The sequence below is a fragment of the Oncorhynchus clarkii genome, chromosome 3 (genome assembly GCF_045791955.1).
Source record: "Oncorhynchus clarkii lewisi isolate Uvic-CL-2024 chromosome 3, UVic_Ocla_1.0, whole genome shotgun sequence".
In the NCBI taxonomy this organism is placed as follows: Eukaryota; Metazoa; Chordata; class Actinopteri; order Salmoniformes; family Salmonidae; genus Oncorhynchus; species Oncorhynchus clarkii.
In genome coordinates, this window is record NC_092149.1 from 65,572,555 (window position 1) to 65,588,819 (window position 16,265).

A 16,265-nucleotide genomic window follows, 5' to 3' on the forward strand; every position below is an offset into this window, starting at 1 on the left:
TATCAGAAGATCTTTCGGGTGACAGTCCTTTCTCCGCGGTCCTATTTCCATAGGACCATAGAAACGCAGCTGCTCTGTGTTTGACGTTGAGTTGCTGTCTGAGTGAGTGAGGGTTGGGGGCGTGGATTCGTCCATGGAGGCAAGTCTATGCAAATATCATGCCATCCAGGACCAATAATATTCAGTCGCAGAAGATCGTTGGAACGGTTTTTACTTTCTAGTTTTATCCAATGATTGTATCACAATTTCGGTTCAAATTCTCGATTCTTTCATATACTAGCCCCGTGGTTCCCAAACTGTGGGTCAGGACTCACTTGTAGGTCACGGCCAATGGAGTAGTCTAGTGGTAAAAACAAAAATGGGGTGGTGAAAATGTAACGCTCATTCTAATTTTAATGTATTTTTCTGCAAAAGGTGTGTAAACTCTAAAGCAAAAACAAAGTGGGTGAACTGGTTTTCTAGTGTTCACCCTCCACTACACCACTGGTCGCATCGGCAGGGGTCCAGGTGGGTTGCAGGATGCCATTTAAAATAAAACAATTAAATACATTTTTGGGATGGAAAAATGCTTTCACTGTAAACTTAAACGACTAAAACCATATATAAAGTATTTTGAAAATAAAATGGGATCTAGATATTTTTTTATGTTAGCCTATAATAACTTGAGAACTTACAATCAACAAAAGAAAAGCTAGAAAATCATACCCACATTGATTTGATTATGTTTGAGCATAAGAACACAGTATTAGTCATGTCAAAATGCATAGAAATGCAAGAAATGTACTTGGACACACCAAGTTTGGACACACCAAGAAATTCAAGGGTTTTTCATTATTTTTTTACTATTAACTACATTGTAGAATAATAGTGAAGACATAAAAACTATGAAATAACACATATAGAATCATGTAGTAACCAAAAAAGTGTTATAAAAATATGTTTTAGATTTTAGATTCTTCAAAGTAGCCACCCATTGCCTTGATGACAGAATAATTTTCCAACCGTCTTGAAGGAGTTCCCACATATGCTGAGCACTTGTTGGCTGCTTTTCCTTCACTCTGCGGTCCAACTCATCCCAAACCATCTCAATTGGGTTGAGGTCGGGCGATTGTGAAGGCCAGGTCATCTGATGCAGCAATCCATCACTCTCATTCTTGGTCAAATAGCCCTTACACAGCCTGGAGGTGTGTTTTTGGGTCATTGTCCTGTTGAAAAACAAATGATAGTCTCACTAAGCGCAAACCAGATGGGGTGGCGTATTGCTGCAGAAGGCTGTGGTAGTCATGCTGGATAAGTGTGCCTTAAAATCTAAATAAATCACAGACAGTGTCACCAGCAAAGCACCCCCACACCATCACACCTCTTCCTCAATGCTTCACGGTGGGAACTACACATGCAGAGATCATCCTCTCACCTACTCTGTGTCTCACAAAGACACAGCGGTTGTAACCAAAAATCTCAAATTTGGATCAAAGAACAGATCAAAGAACAGATTCCAACTGGTCTAATGTCCATTGCTCATGCTTCTTGGCCCAAGAAAGTCTCTTCTTCTTATTGGTGTCTTTTAGTAGTGGTTTCTTTGCAGCAATTCTACCCTGAAGGCCTGATACACACATTCTCCTCTGAACAGTTGATGTTGAGATGTGTCTGTTACTTGAACTCTGTGAAGCCTTTATTTGGGTTGCAATCTGAGGTGCAGTTACTCTAATGAACTTGTCCTCTTCAGCAGAGGTCACTCTGGGTCTTTCTTCCCAGTCTTCATGAAAGCTAGTTTCATCATAGCGCTTGATGGTTTTTGAGACTGCACTTGAAGAAACTTTCAAAGTTCTTGACATTTTCCGAATTGACTGACCTTCATGTCAGAGTAATGATGGACAGTCTTTTACCGTTGCTTATTTGAGCTGTTCTTGCCATAATATGGACTTGGTCTTTTACCAAATAGGGCTATCTTCTGTATACCACCCCTACCTTGTCACAACAGAACTGATTGGCTCAAACTCATTAGGAAGGAAAGAAATTCCACAAATTAACTTTTAAAAAGGCACACCAGTTAATTGAAATGCTTTCCAGCTTTCCTACATTATGAAGCTGGATGAGAGAATGCCAAGAGTGTGCAAAGCTGTCCTCAAGGCAAAGGGTGGCTACTTTGAAGAATATATTTGTATTTGTTTAACACTTTTTTGGTTACTAAATGATTCCATATGTGTTATGTCATAGTTTATGTCTTCACTGTTGTTCTACAATGTAGAAAAAAGGACAAATAAAGAAAAACCCTTGAATGAGTAGATGTCCAAACATTTGACTGGTGCTGTATGTGCAAAATTCTCTCTTAGCGTAATGGAAAAATGTATAGAATATCAGGAAATTAGCTTTAAATCAGAAAAAAAGTACCATGTGTCTGATGCCATTTAATTGTAATTGTCTGATGCCATTATTGTGAGCCGTCCTCTCTAAGCAGCCTCCACTGGTTCCAATACCATATTTACAATGTGCAGGGATACTGGAGTGATGGAGGTAGATATGTATAGGGGTAAGGTGACTAGGCAAGAGACCGAAATCGAAACGGTTCTGTCTGGTGCAGACACAAAAACAGAAAACAACTACCCACAAACACAGGTGGGAACAGGCTACCTAAGTATGGTTCTCAATCAGAGACAACAATTGACAGCTGCCTCTGATTGGGAACCATACCAGGCCAAACACATAGAAGTACAAAACCTAGAACAAAACATAGAATGCCCACCCCAACTCACGCCCTGACCAAACCAAAATAGAGACATAAAAAAGGAACTACGGTCAGGACGTGACAAGGACCTTGTGAATGTGCATAGAGACAGTGCAAAACTAAAAAGGTCAATAAAGATTAACTCAGTCCATGTAGTTATTTTGTTTGCTATTTATCTATCTGTCTCATTGTTTGGGGATAGAAGCTGTTCAAGAGCCTTTTTGAGAATTTGAGGGGGAAACTTTTTCAACCTCCATGGTTCAAACACAAACGCACAGTCGTGAAGAAATGCCACGCTTTCATCACAACTGTGCATTTGTGAATGGACCATTTTAAGTCTTTATTGATTGGGACACCGAAAGAACTTGAAGCTCTCTACCTGCTCCACTTCAGCCCCGTCGATGTGGATGGGAGCGTGACTTGATGAGTAGAGGAAGGGACTAAGCATACACTACCCTCACCACCTGGCTTCGGCCCGCCAGGAAGTCCAGGATCCAGTTTCAAAGGGGAGATGTTCAGACCCAGTGTCCTATGCTTGGTGACGTGCATTGGAGGGCACAATGGCATTGAACGCTGAGCTGTATCAATGAACAGCATTCTCACATAGGTATTATTCTTATCTAGGTGGGTGAGGGAAGTGTGGAGAGCAATTGAGATTGCATAATCTATGGATGTACTGGTGCGGTATGCAAATTGGAGTGGGTCTAGGGTGTCTGGGATGGTGGAGTTAATGTGTGCCGTAACCAGCCTCTCAAAGCACTTCAGGATTACAGAAGTGAGTGCTACAGGGCGGTAGACCTTTCTCACGTCGGACTCGGAGAGTAAGATCACCCAATCCTCTGGGTTGGTGACGGGCCTCACACCGGGCAAGATGTTGTTGTTGTCAAAGTGTTCATACAATGCATGGAGTTGGTCTGGTAAAGAGGCATTGTTGGGCAGATCACAGTTGGGTCTTCCTTTGTAATCCGTAATGGATTGGAGCCCCAATCACTTGGGGTGGGCGGCGGAGTCTTTGTAATATAATTCTACCTTTTTCCTATATTGTCCTTTTGCTATTTAGATGACTCTGCGGAGGTTATAAAGGAACTTCTTGAACTTACTCCTGTCCTCGGCCGTAGCCTCATGATTGCCTCTGTGTGCAGTAGCCCTGTGCTGAATTGAGAACCATCCTCTGTGTTAATCCAAGGCTTTTGATTGGGGAAGCAGCGAACACTCACTTTGGGGACAATGTCACCAATGCATTTTCTAATGATATCGGCGTAGTCTCGAAACATATTCCAATCAGCACTAGCTCCATGATCCATGACAAAATGTGTAGAATTATAGGGAAGAGCTTCAAAGCTGCAACATTTTCTCTTTGATGCCGAGATAAGGTTCTCAAAATTTCTTTCCCAGGGTCTGGACAGAATTCAGCCACGTATTCGACCAACTGCGCCCATTGCCATGCCCCCTGCCATGGCCACCACCTATGCCCCTTTTTGATCCAGAAAAACCTCTGCATTGCTACAAATAGCTCCATAATTACACAGAAAATGTATAAAAATTTATCACAAAAAGCCATACTCAAAACTACATTCAGTTGAATGTTTTGAAGAAGTTTTAATATTTTTGACTTGTTCTTTGGTCAAACCTTATGGTGGGCCACGACTTTAAAGACACCTCAATTTATGGGTAACGAAGCAAAAAAGTTGGCTTTGATCAGTGTTTTGAGTCTGCAAAAAGCATTACATAAACTATATTCATAAATAAATAGTTACATGTATTACCAAAGCATTCATTATTTCACAATTTTCTGTAATTCGATGTTTTGCCATGGCTTACGACGTGTTCATATGCCATCTGGGGAGGGCCACAACCTCCAGGGGGTCCCCAAGAGCTCATGGCACCCACTGCCCTGCAGGGGGTGTGGTATGCAAATCATCATATCATATAGCCAGGTCATAATAAAGATGTATTTGTTGAATGTATGTATGAAGTTATGTCCTAGCCAGTGATATGACGACATTTGAGATTGAAGGAATTGCTGACGTTAATTTAAAAAAGACCTGTTTAGTTGCCTTTTGGATTATCCCAGTTAGAGGTTGAACTTTTGTCAGGTTGCACATTTGAGGTATAAGTGACGTTGTCCCAGTACTGGGCTCTCTTTAACTCAGCTGTGTAAGGAAGTAATTTGTTATTTTGAAAGTCAAGTATAAATCTATGTCTGTTAGTTAATGTTTTGTGGGCCTACATATTTTGGCTCCATCTTTATTCCTTCTACGCACCACTTAAATACCACCATTTTGCACCTGAATCATGCTGATGGTTCCCACCTTGCGGACATAGACTGTGTGGTCCACTATCTTACATGTTCATAGACTTTAAAAATGATGTAAGTGATTTGTGCTGTTTAACTCAGAACTCAAATAGACCAACTGTATAGTTCTCCATGTCTATCACAACTCAGGATATGACTCAGATGCAGACACAGGAGGCGGATAGTACAGTTCTCAGATTATTTATTGTTAGCACGGGGCAGGCAAAAGGCAGGTCGAGGACAGGCAGGGGATTGTGATCAGGTCAGAGTCAGGCAGGTAAAGGGTGGCAGGCAGGCTCAGGGCAGGCAGAGGCTCGTAATCAAGTCAGAGTCAGGCAGGTACAGGACGGCAGGCTCGGAGTCAGGGCAGACAGAGGCTCGTAATAAGGTCAGAGTCAGGCAGGTACAGGGTGGCAGGCAGGCTCAGGGCAGGCAGAGGCTCGTAATCAGGTCAGAGTCAGGCAGGTACAGGACGGCAGGCAGGCTCAGGGCAGGTAGAGGTTCGTAATCAGGTCAGAGTCAGGCAGGTACAGGATGGCAGGCAGAATAGTCAGAACCGGGAAAACTAGGAAACAGAACTAGAGAAACAGGAAGACGGGAAAGCATGCTGGTAAGACCTGACCAGACAATATGAACTGCCAACAGACAAACAGAGAACACAGCTATAAATACACATGGGAAAATGGGGAAGATGGGTGACACCTGGAGGGGGTGGAGACAAGCACAAAGTCAGGTGAAACAGATCAGGGTGTGACAATGTCACTAAGATCTATTGGTTGTCTGAAGTCTCCATCAGCCCAAAATAAAAATACAGGCAACATAACCTACTCTGTTCTATATTATTTATTTATAGAGCACACAAAGCAAATTCACACACTTTTTTTTGTTACAAATGAACCAAAAGCAAAATTTTCCACATTTAATGTCCAAAACTTTTTTACGTTCAAATTAATAATGTTTGTAATTTGACTTTTGGATTCAAATACAGCTCAAACATAGAACAATGTAAGAATGAACTCCATAGTCACTGAATTATACCATGTTTTATAGGGAAATAATGCACACTCTGGAATGCCCTTCTAGCCTATCAGAATTGAGTATTCAACAATGCCATGCTTTAATTAAGCAGTAAAACTCGAGGGGGTGTGGTATATGGCCAATATACCATGGCTTAGGGCTGCACAACGCAACGGTAGAGTGCTTAGATACAGCCCTTAGCCATGGTATTTTGGCCATTTACCACACACCCCTGAGGTGCCTTATTGCAATTATGAACTATTATAAATAAATACATTGATTTATTGAATGAATCAGAAACAATTTTAGGGGAAAATCATGGTGAAACTGGCTATTTTAGGTCCTTTTTAGACCTATACATGCCTATTGTGAGACGCTGTCATCCATGAACCGCATATGATACAGACAACATCTTGGTCTCTTTCTACCCCTTATGTGGTCTAAAATATGGATTATGTCTAGATTCTGGAAAAAACAATTGACATTAAAGATATTAATATCTCAAAAGTACTTTTTGATTTAGCTTAATCTTTTAGATATTGTTTGGAACAATATACTCGTCAAACATGTGACATTTCCAGAGTGGGTGCTCTGCTACCTTTGGCAATATGAGTCATTTTATAGATAGACATTTACATTATAGGTTTTTAAACAATCACATTCTGCAAATCACCAGCAGAGGGAGATCCCGTTTGGATCCATCTTCACATTCACTGTATTGGTGCTGCTCATAAAATAGATCATAACTTTAAAAGTATTATAGCACCCACTTTGTAAATTGGATGTACTAGTCGAGGATATTGTTCCAAACAATGTCTTAAAATTAACATATTAAATACATGTATGTGAAAAATTGTATTTCAGAACCTAGTCATGCTCCATATTTTAGAGCACATTATAAGGTGTATAATGACATCAAGATGGTGTCTGTCTCGTGTACGGTTCAGTAATCATAGGGTCTTACAAGAGACATGTGTAGATCCAAAAATGGCATGAAATGGCCACTTTCATAATGGTTTTCTCAAAAATGGTTTGCGATACAAATACATATAAAATATAATTCGTCCCAATTAGGTTTCTATGTGAGAATTTGCAGAAAAACAAAGACCTAAACGTTTAATTTCATGGACAAACAAAATCCCAGATTTAAACCTTAGCCTGTTCTGTGATTCAATATTTCCAGAGGAAGATTAATCATAGTCCAGGAATAATTGATGCAATGTACTGAATATGAAGTCAAGGTGCCATTATAATATTGATTAAATCCGACATTAATCTGTGTCCATGAAGCTGGCCCTTTATCTTCCTTTTTATCTTAACACAACGTCTTATAACTGCGATTCTATTTCTTTGTTGGCCGTCGGTGCTTATGGGTGAGTCCGAGACTGGGAACCCCCTTCTGGAGGCATTCTAGTTATTCTATTTCTTTGTTGGTCGATAGCTGTCTATCGTTGTCTCTGATTGGGGATCATAGTTAGGCAGCCCTTTTTCCCACCTTTGATTGTGAGATCTTTTTTTTTGCATAGTTGCTGTCTAGCCCTGCAGAATGTTACGTTCGGTTTAGTATTTTGTTGTTTTGTTCGGTGTTCAGTATTAAATATCATGAACTCTTTCCACACTGCGCTTTGGTCTCATTCATCTAACGACGGACGTAACACAGTGATCTCCTCTCTCAACTTCCAGGTGCTCAAATGCGCAACACCTCACCTGTGCCAGGGGTTTCAGGGGAGTCTCACTCAGGCAACAAAAGAACAAAGTAAAAGTAGCATAAACTATTTACATTGTAACTTTTTATTGGGGCCTGATGGACAACAACAATTATGAAGGGATCTTGTCCATCTCACAGATTTCTGAGGTATATCTATTAGGGAGGCACGGTATATCGTCCTTCATATCGGTATCAGATGATAATGGCTTAAAAATATAATATCATTACTGAATCACCTGGAATGAGTTATCCCTCCTTTTAATGTTTATCTGCAAAACTGATAGATGCCCAACTGAAGGAGTTTATGATTGAAAAACACATGAAGTACAGTGTAGCACATGCTGGGATATGGAAAACACCTTAAATGTACTGTAACCTGGTTTGTATCTCGGATAAAGATGGAAAACACAGGGCCAAGTCAACAAGTAAACCAAAATGAAATGAAAAATAAACACAGTATATTACTCATTTGTAAAATGTTAAATATGTTATCACGTTATAGATACATTATAGGCCAGATTAAATAAAGTGAACTAACTACCACTTTAAAATATTCACCTATCATGGACAGCAACGAGTAGCTGATGCCATTTCACATTATTTTAGTTATGGGGTTTCTGATATTACTTTAATGTCAATCAACTGTATTTCATATTTGCTGTTGTAGTCTCAGTAACTTTCATCTCAGACACCCAGAACTAAAATCTTGCGGAATTGCGTCAGATGCTCAATTAAATTCTGGGGGAGACATGGTATAAAATGTACTAACGAGACTAGCAAAGTCTCCAGCTCTATAAACCGAAACTCTCAACCAGTTTCGGGCAAGTCTGCGGCCAGATGTCCCTTTCCCTTTAGAAATTAGAAAGACTCAAGCACCTGTAAAATCATGATCTGTTCAAATCAACAGTGACGTAAAATCTGCATAACGGAACAAAGTTCCTCGTCTGTCGACAGATGCTACTACCATTTATATTACATGTATATGTCCAAGAGAGATTACAGTACCACAGTGACAGTATCATCCACACAACTTCAATGACCTTGCAGCCTGTTGAGCTTTGAGCCAAATATCAGCTGCCCTCTGTCTGAAAACAGACTGACCGATACCAAGGTTAACAGTGGTGCCAAACATGTACAGAGAGATGACAGTGTAGTAAGTATTATAGTCAAATTCTATAGAGGGGTAATTGTTGCTGAAGATATTAAGGAAGATCCACAGAGCACAAAGGAAGTAGAGAATTCCCTGCAGGACCCCAGTGATGGTGACCCTCATCTGACTGTGCAGGCGGGGAGAAGAGAAGGTGCTGCCGCTCTCTTTCATGCGCTTCATGTGTCTATACAGGTAGCACACTGTGACCCAGCTCGACCCCGCCATCACACACAGACAAAAAAACATGTAGATAATTTTGGAATAGAAACACACCAGGTCCATCAGACAGTCCATCTATAGAGCCAGAAACAGTGTTGTTTGTTGATGGGTAAGTGATGTTATCGTTTACTTCTGTAATGAGATAAACGTCTAAAGCCAAGTCAAACAGAAATAAAACTCTGTCGACAAACAGGCCCCAGTAAATTATGATTTTGATGTTCCTCTTCACCCAGATGAAGAGAGCTCGCTGGGCTGGGACGATCTGGGTGTAGTAGAAAAAATTCAGCCAAACAGAGGTTGACATGCTGGTAAATGCAGTGAACGATACAAACACATCAACATACCGGGACTCTTTGCTTTCAGTGAGTAGCCACAAGCATTCCGCCGTGATAAGTAAGACCAGGAAAATTGTGGTGCAGAAAACCAAGAATCCCAGGAGTAACTTCACAGGCTGTTTGGGACCCTCTCTGCCTCGGACAGAAAAGGCAGTATGTGGACTGAAAAGGCAGAAAGCAAAAAACAAGTTTGCCAATATGTTGAGAATAGCCAGAGGCCCGTTGACTATGATATAAGCCAATTCATCCATCTTGATAAAGATTAACGATATTTCTGAAAATCCAGATGTTTACTGTATGTTTACAGGGAGTTACTCTGGGTGCTCAAATGATGGAAAATAAACCCTGTCAATATCTGAGGGTCTGAGGCACCAATAATAAAAAAGAATTCAAATACAAGCTATTTACATGGTAAATATGTAAATGATTGGTCAGCAACAGAAACCAAAAAGGAAGTAATATATGAATGTAGCATTGTATAAGCTTCCCGAATGTTTAAAAAATAGCTCATTTGCATTTATTGTGGTATAGATGTGTCTATATGATACGGACCTGTGGACAGGAATATTCTGGGTGTAGAAGATGAAAGATGAAAGTAGATAAATCGGATCAAATTGTATTTGTCACATGCGCCAAACACCAAACATTGTAGACCTTAGTGAAATGCTTACTTACAAGCCCTTAATCAACAATGCAGTTATTGCGGATAGATTGTGGCTTCCATCAATGTACAGTGGGGAGAACAAGTATTTGATACATTGCCGATTTTCCTACTTACAAAGCATGTAGAGGTCTGTAATTTTTATCATAGGTACACTTCAACTGTGAGAGACGGAATCTAAAAATCCAGAAAATCACATTGTATGATTTAAGTAATTAATTAGCATTTTATTGCATGACATAGGTATTTGATCACCTACCAACCAGTAAGAATTCCAGCTCTCACAGACCTGTTAGTTTTTCTTTAAGAAGCCCTCATGTTCTCCACTCAGTACCTGTATTAACTGCACCTGTTTGAACTCATTACCTGTATAAAAGACCTGTCCACACACTCAATCAAACAGACTCCAACCTCTCCACAATGGCCAAGTAGACCTGCACAAGGCTGGGATGGGCTGGGCTACAGGACAATAGGCAAGCAGCTTGGTGAGAAGGCAACAACTGTTGGCGCAATTATTAGAAAATGGAAGGTCAAGATGACGGTCAATCACCCTCGGTCTGGGGCTCCATGCAATATCTCACCTCATGGGGCATCAATGATCATGAGGAAGGTGAGGGATCAGCCCAGAACAACACGGCAGGACCTGGTTAATGACCTGAAGAGAGCTGTGACCAGTCTTAAAGACAACCATTAGTAACACTACGCCGTCATGGATTAAAATCCTGCAGCGCACGCAAGGTCCCCCTGCTCAAGCCAGCGCATGTCCAGGCCGGTCTGAAGTTTGCCAATGACCATCTGGATGATCCAGAGGAGGAATGGGAGAAGGTCATGTGGTCTGAATTTACAAAAATAGAGCTTTTTGGTCTAAACTTCACTCGCCGTGTTTGGAGGAAGAAGGATGAGTACAACCCCAAGAACACCATCCCAACCGTGAAGCATGCAGGTGGAAACATCATTCTTTGGGGATGCTTTTCTGCAAAGGGGACAGGACAACTGCACCGTATTGAGGGGAGGATGGATGGGGCCATGTATCGCGAGATCTTGGCCAACAACCTCCTTCCCTCAGTAAGAGCATTGAAGATAGGTCGTGGCTTGGTCTTCCAGCATGACAACCTACGGGTAGTGTATGCCCATGGGCGACTTGTCTTGGTTTCCCCTTTTCCCACCAGCAAACACCATAAGCAAAAACAATACTCACAGGTGATGACAAAGTGCTATGGAGGTGCTCAAACAAGAGTGGTTAATACACAACGATAGAGTGAAACACAGCAACCTACAGACATGGCATTTACAGAGAGATTGAGCTCTAGAGCAAACAACTGATGGAGTTTTTAAACCAAGGGAAAGGAACTGTGATTGGGTAGGAATTAGGAGGAGGTGTGTCTTCTGATTGATGATTGGGTTGGTGACTGATTGGGGAGTGATGATTTTCACCTGTGAGGGGAGAAGGAGAGAAAAGAAACACACACACACACAGGATACACACACAGGATACTTGTATCCGTAACAGATGGTATAAGGGCAATGGCTCCCCTAGTTTACAGGTCAGGGATAATGAAGGAGAGGAAAATGAATCTCATTAGAAACAACCCCCCTCCTCCACCCTTGTTCTCCAAGCCTGCCTCAGTTGGAGCTGATAACATTGAGCACTACTTGCCTGCAATTAGCCTTCCAAATGGCACCCTATTCCCTACATAGTGTACTACTTTTGACCTGAGCCATATGGGCCCTAGATAAAAGTAGAGCTCTAGAGAATGGGTTGACATTTGGGACACACCTCCTGCTGATGCTACTGAAGGTTAAAATGGTATATTCACAAACTACTTTTAAGGCCTCTAACTTAACAAGTTTGTGTCCCACTACATTCTTATAAAAGACAACAGCGCCACACTTTGTTGAGCACGGGTAAAACAGTCATTACACAGTAACTGTTTTGACTGCTCAATACAGTAGTACAGAGACACCTTAATGAACCTCTGCCAGCACAGAAGTTCACCTGTAGAATCATGGGGACATGAACAGAAACTGGCATCCGATGTTCTGTGGTCGGTTGCGGTAAGACAACCCCCCCGCTGCTTTTAACCGTTTGTCGGCAGTCTGTTTTGTCCTTAATAATGTGACAACAATAGTCAGACAACAGTGGCCTGAATGATTTTAAAGTCATCAACAGAGATGACACCGCTGTCAAACTCAGACAAGCAGTACACCAACTAAAAACCTTACTGTCTGGTCTGTATAAAAATCGTATGGAGAAAAAAAACATCTGCTTACCAAGAAAAAAATAAATAAAAATTTAAAAATATGCACGCACGCTCCCACACACTACCGTTCAAAAGTTTGGGGATCACTAAGAAATGTACTTGTTTTTGAAAGAAAAGCACTTTTTTTTTTTTGGTCTATTAAAATAACATCAAATTGATCATAAATCAAATGTAGACATTTTTAATGTTGTAAATGACTATAGTAGCTGGAAATGGCAGCTTTTTTTTAATGGAATATCTACATAGGCGTACGGAGGCCCATTATCAGCAACCATCACTCCTGTGTTCCAAGGGCACGTTGTGTTAGCTAATCCAAGTTTATCATTTTAAAAGGCTAATTGATCATTAGAAAACCTTTTTGCAAGTATGTTAGCACAGCTAACAAAACTGGCGTTCTTTAGACTAGTTGAGTATCTGGAGCATCAGCATTTGTGGGTTCGATTACAGGCTCAAAATGGCCAGGAACAAAGAACTTTCTTCTGAAACTCGTCAGTCTATTCTTGTTCTGAGAAATGAAGGCAATTCCATGCGAGAAATTGCCAAGAAACTGAAGATCTCACACAACGCTGTGTAATACTCCCTTCACAGAACAGTGCAAACCGGCCCTAACCAGAAAAGAAAGAGGAGTGGGAGACCCCGTTGCACAACTGAGCAAGAGGACAAGTACATTAGTGTCTAATTTGAGAAACGGACGCCTCACAAGTCCTCAACTGGCAGCTTCTTTAAATTTTACCAGCAAAACACTAGTCTCAACATCAACAGTGAAGTAGCGACTCCGGGATTCTGGCCTTCTAGCCAAGAATAGACATTAGATTGAAGAGTTTCAGAAATAAGTTCTTTGTTTCTGGCCATTTTGAGCCTGTAATCGAACCCACAAATGCTGATGCTCCAGGCAACAACTATTACATACTGTGGTACATTGTCAGCCAAGGTTACGATCGATTGTGCACTAGTACACAGATCTTCAATATGAATGCAGGTCAGGGTAACTTTAAAAATGTTAAATGTGTACATGTTGAATATCCAACACAATCCCATCCAAAACCTTAAAATACAGCAGAGGAACTGAAAGGAATAAAACAAATCACAATGTTTTAAATAAATAAAACACTCCTCCAAAACATTTGAATCCAAATAAAATATCACTGTGTTTAGGAAATGTAGCAAGTGTACATTAAAATGAGGTACACATTATGTGTGACATCTACTCCAGGGAGTTCAGACCTCCTCTTGTATCTCTGTCCCTTTGGGTCCCTTTGGGTCTCCTAAACTCCTGAAGGGATCTGGAGAGGACAAACAACACAGGTAGTTAAAACAGCGTGGAACACTCTTGCCATATATAACCATTCATTTACCATTAACCAATGGATGAGTGGGTGCAGTTACATGTATTTGGTCTCATAAACTTCTTAAACGTATTGTTTTATAACAAATCCAGCCGAGCTATATATGTTTTATTTATTTAACCTTTATATAACTAGGCAAGTCAGTTAAGAACCAATTCTTATTTACAATGATGGCCTACCCCGGCCAAACCCGGGCGACGCTGGGCCAATTGGGACTCCCAATCACGGCCAGTTGTGATACAGCCTGAAATTGAACCAGGGTCTGTAGTGACACCTCTAGCACTGAGATGCAGTGCCTTAGACCGCTGTGCCAATCGGGAGCAATTTATTTTTATTTTATTTTATTTCACCTTTATTTAACCAGGTAGGCTAGTTGAGAACAAGTTCTCATTTACAACTGTGACCTGGCCAAGATAAAACATAGCAGTGTGAACAGACAACACAGAGTTACACATGGAGTAAACAATTAACAAGTCAACAAATCAAATCAAATCACATTTATTTATGTAGCCCTTCGTACATCAGCTGATATCTCAAAGTGCTGTACAGAAACCCAGCCTAAAACCCCAAACAGCAAGCAATGCAGGTGTAGAAGCACGGTGGCTAGGAAAAACTCCCTAGAAAGGCCAAAACCTAGGAAGAAACCTAGAGAGGAACCAGGCTATGTGGGGTGGCCAGTCCTCTTCTGGCTGTGCCGGGTGGAGATTATAACAGAACATGGCCAAGATGTTCAAATGTTCATAAATGACCAGCATGGTCGAATAATAATAAGGCAGAACAGTTGAAACTGGAGCAGCAGCACGGCCAGGTGGACTGGGGACAGCAAGGAGTCATCATGTCAGGTAGTCCTGGGGCATGGTCCTAGGGCTCAGGTCCTCCGAGAGAGAGAAAGAAAGAGAGAATTAGAGAGAGCACATGTGGGGTGCTATATCTATACATTTGTATAAAGCACTGTACATTAAATATTTCAAATCTACATATTAACAATAAAAAGTGAAACATTATGAACTGTCTGTCAGTGGCTGTGATGTACCTGTGCCATGGTAAAGCCAAGTCATTTCAGGGGACTGCGGTAAGGGTGTTGTTCTCATCATTTCCAGCAGGTGGTGGTGATGTACTGGACAGGGCTGAAGACAGGGCTGAGAATGGGGGTGACTGAACAGAGCTGCTGCTGTCATCTGTGCTGCCGGTGGAATCTGCCTTCTCTCTCTCTCCTCCTAGCGAGGCTCCTGCTGCTCCTCTTCATGACACCTCAGAACCTCATCATCACACAGCGGGAACAAACGACTCTCCCATGGGAGTCGAGGCTGCAGACCAAGGGAGGTGGAGCGGCAGGTAGCTTAGTGGTTAGCGCACTGGACTAGTTACCAAAAGGTTGCAAGATCAAATCCCAAGCTGACAAGGTAAAAATCTGTCATTCTGCCCATGAACAAGCCAGTTAACCCACTAGGTCATAATTGAAAATTAGAATTTGTTCTTAACTGATTTACTTAGTAAAATAAAGGTTAGAAGAAGAAAATGTGGGTGTAATGAGTGTTACATTAGATGAGGATATTACCTGTATCACTTTCAGCAAAAATTATATACTTTATTTTCTCCTATGATAAAGGATTAGATATAAAACCATAATTCACAATAACGCAAGCTGAAAGTCGTATGACAAGTACAGAATCAGCCATTAACAGGCTTCCAGTGAAGTGAGGGTGGTCCCTGTGACTTTCACACCCTGCGCCCCAGGGAGCTTGCAGCCTGTACACTGAATGTGCGACTGAAAGTGGGCACTCTCCGTACCTCCTTACAAGCACCAAGATGACAGACACCACTCCCAGTCTATCATAACCAGACTCTTGACTTAATAAAGCTGTAAAGCAACACTGAAGTAAAATAAATTTTTCTGTTCTGCCACCATAGAACCAATTAAACATTACAGTCGGTCTCTCTCTCTGTAGGAGTCAAGTAGGAGTCAAGTAGGAATGTATGCTGAAATGGATGACTGTGTTTTAAAGCATTAAAGACGGTCCAAAGGGGCATTGTGTTTAACAATCAAACCAACAACTGTCATTGTAAATAGAGTGTAGTAAAAGTGAATGATGGCGGATGAAATCCCAAATAAGACCCCACTGGAGAGGGCAGAGGAGCATTACAATTCACTCTATGCAGCCCGGAGAGGCAAACTTGGAGTGTATACACACAAAATGAATGAAATAAAAATCCTTGTTGATGGAGGAAACATTGAAACTGTGAATGAGGATCTTGAAGCATTTGATGCTGCTCTCAATGACTTCAAGAATGCTCATGAATCTGTGCTAGAGCTGGTCACAGAAGAGGAACAGAAAAATGAGAGCATTAACTATTATCACCCAAGAATGAGGACTTATGAACATTTTCTAAAAGAGGTGGAAACATGGAAAAAAGCTGAAGTTGAGCCCCAAATGCTCAAGTAAAACAAAGTATTCTAAGACTGCTTCCTCAGTGTCCTCTGCACGCTTAAAAGCTGAGGCAGAATGATCAGCTCTACTAGCTCGCCAAGCATCATTACAGGACAAG

General features: G+C 41.3%; 1 protein-coding gene across 1 annotated transcript in view; it reads right to left on the bottom strand.

The window, feature by feature from the left end:
- The window catches only part of LOC139385864 (KAT8 regulatory NSL complex subunit 1-like), a 90,072-nt gene that overhangs the window by 40,682 nt on the left and 33,125 nt on the right, over positions 1-16,265 (bottom strand). The window lies entirely within an intron of this gene.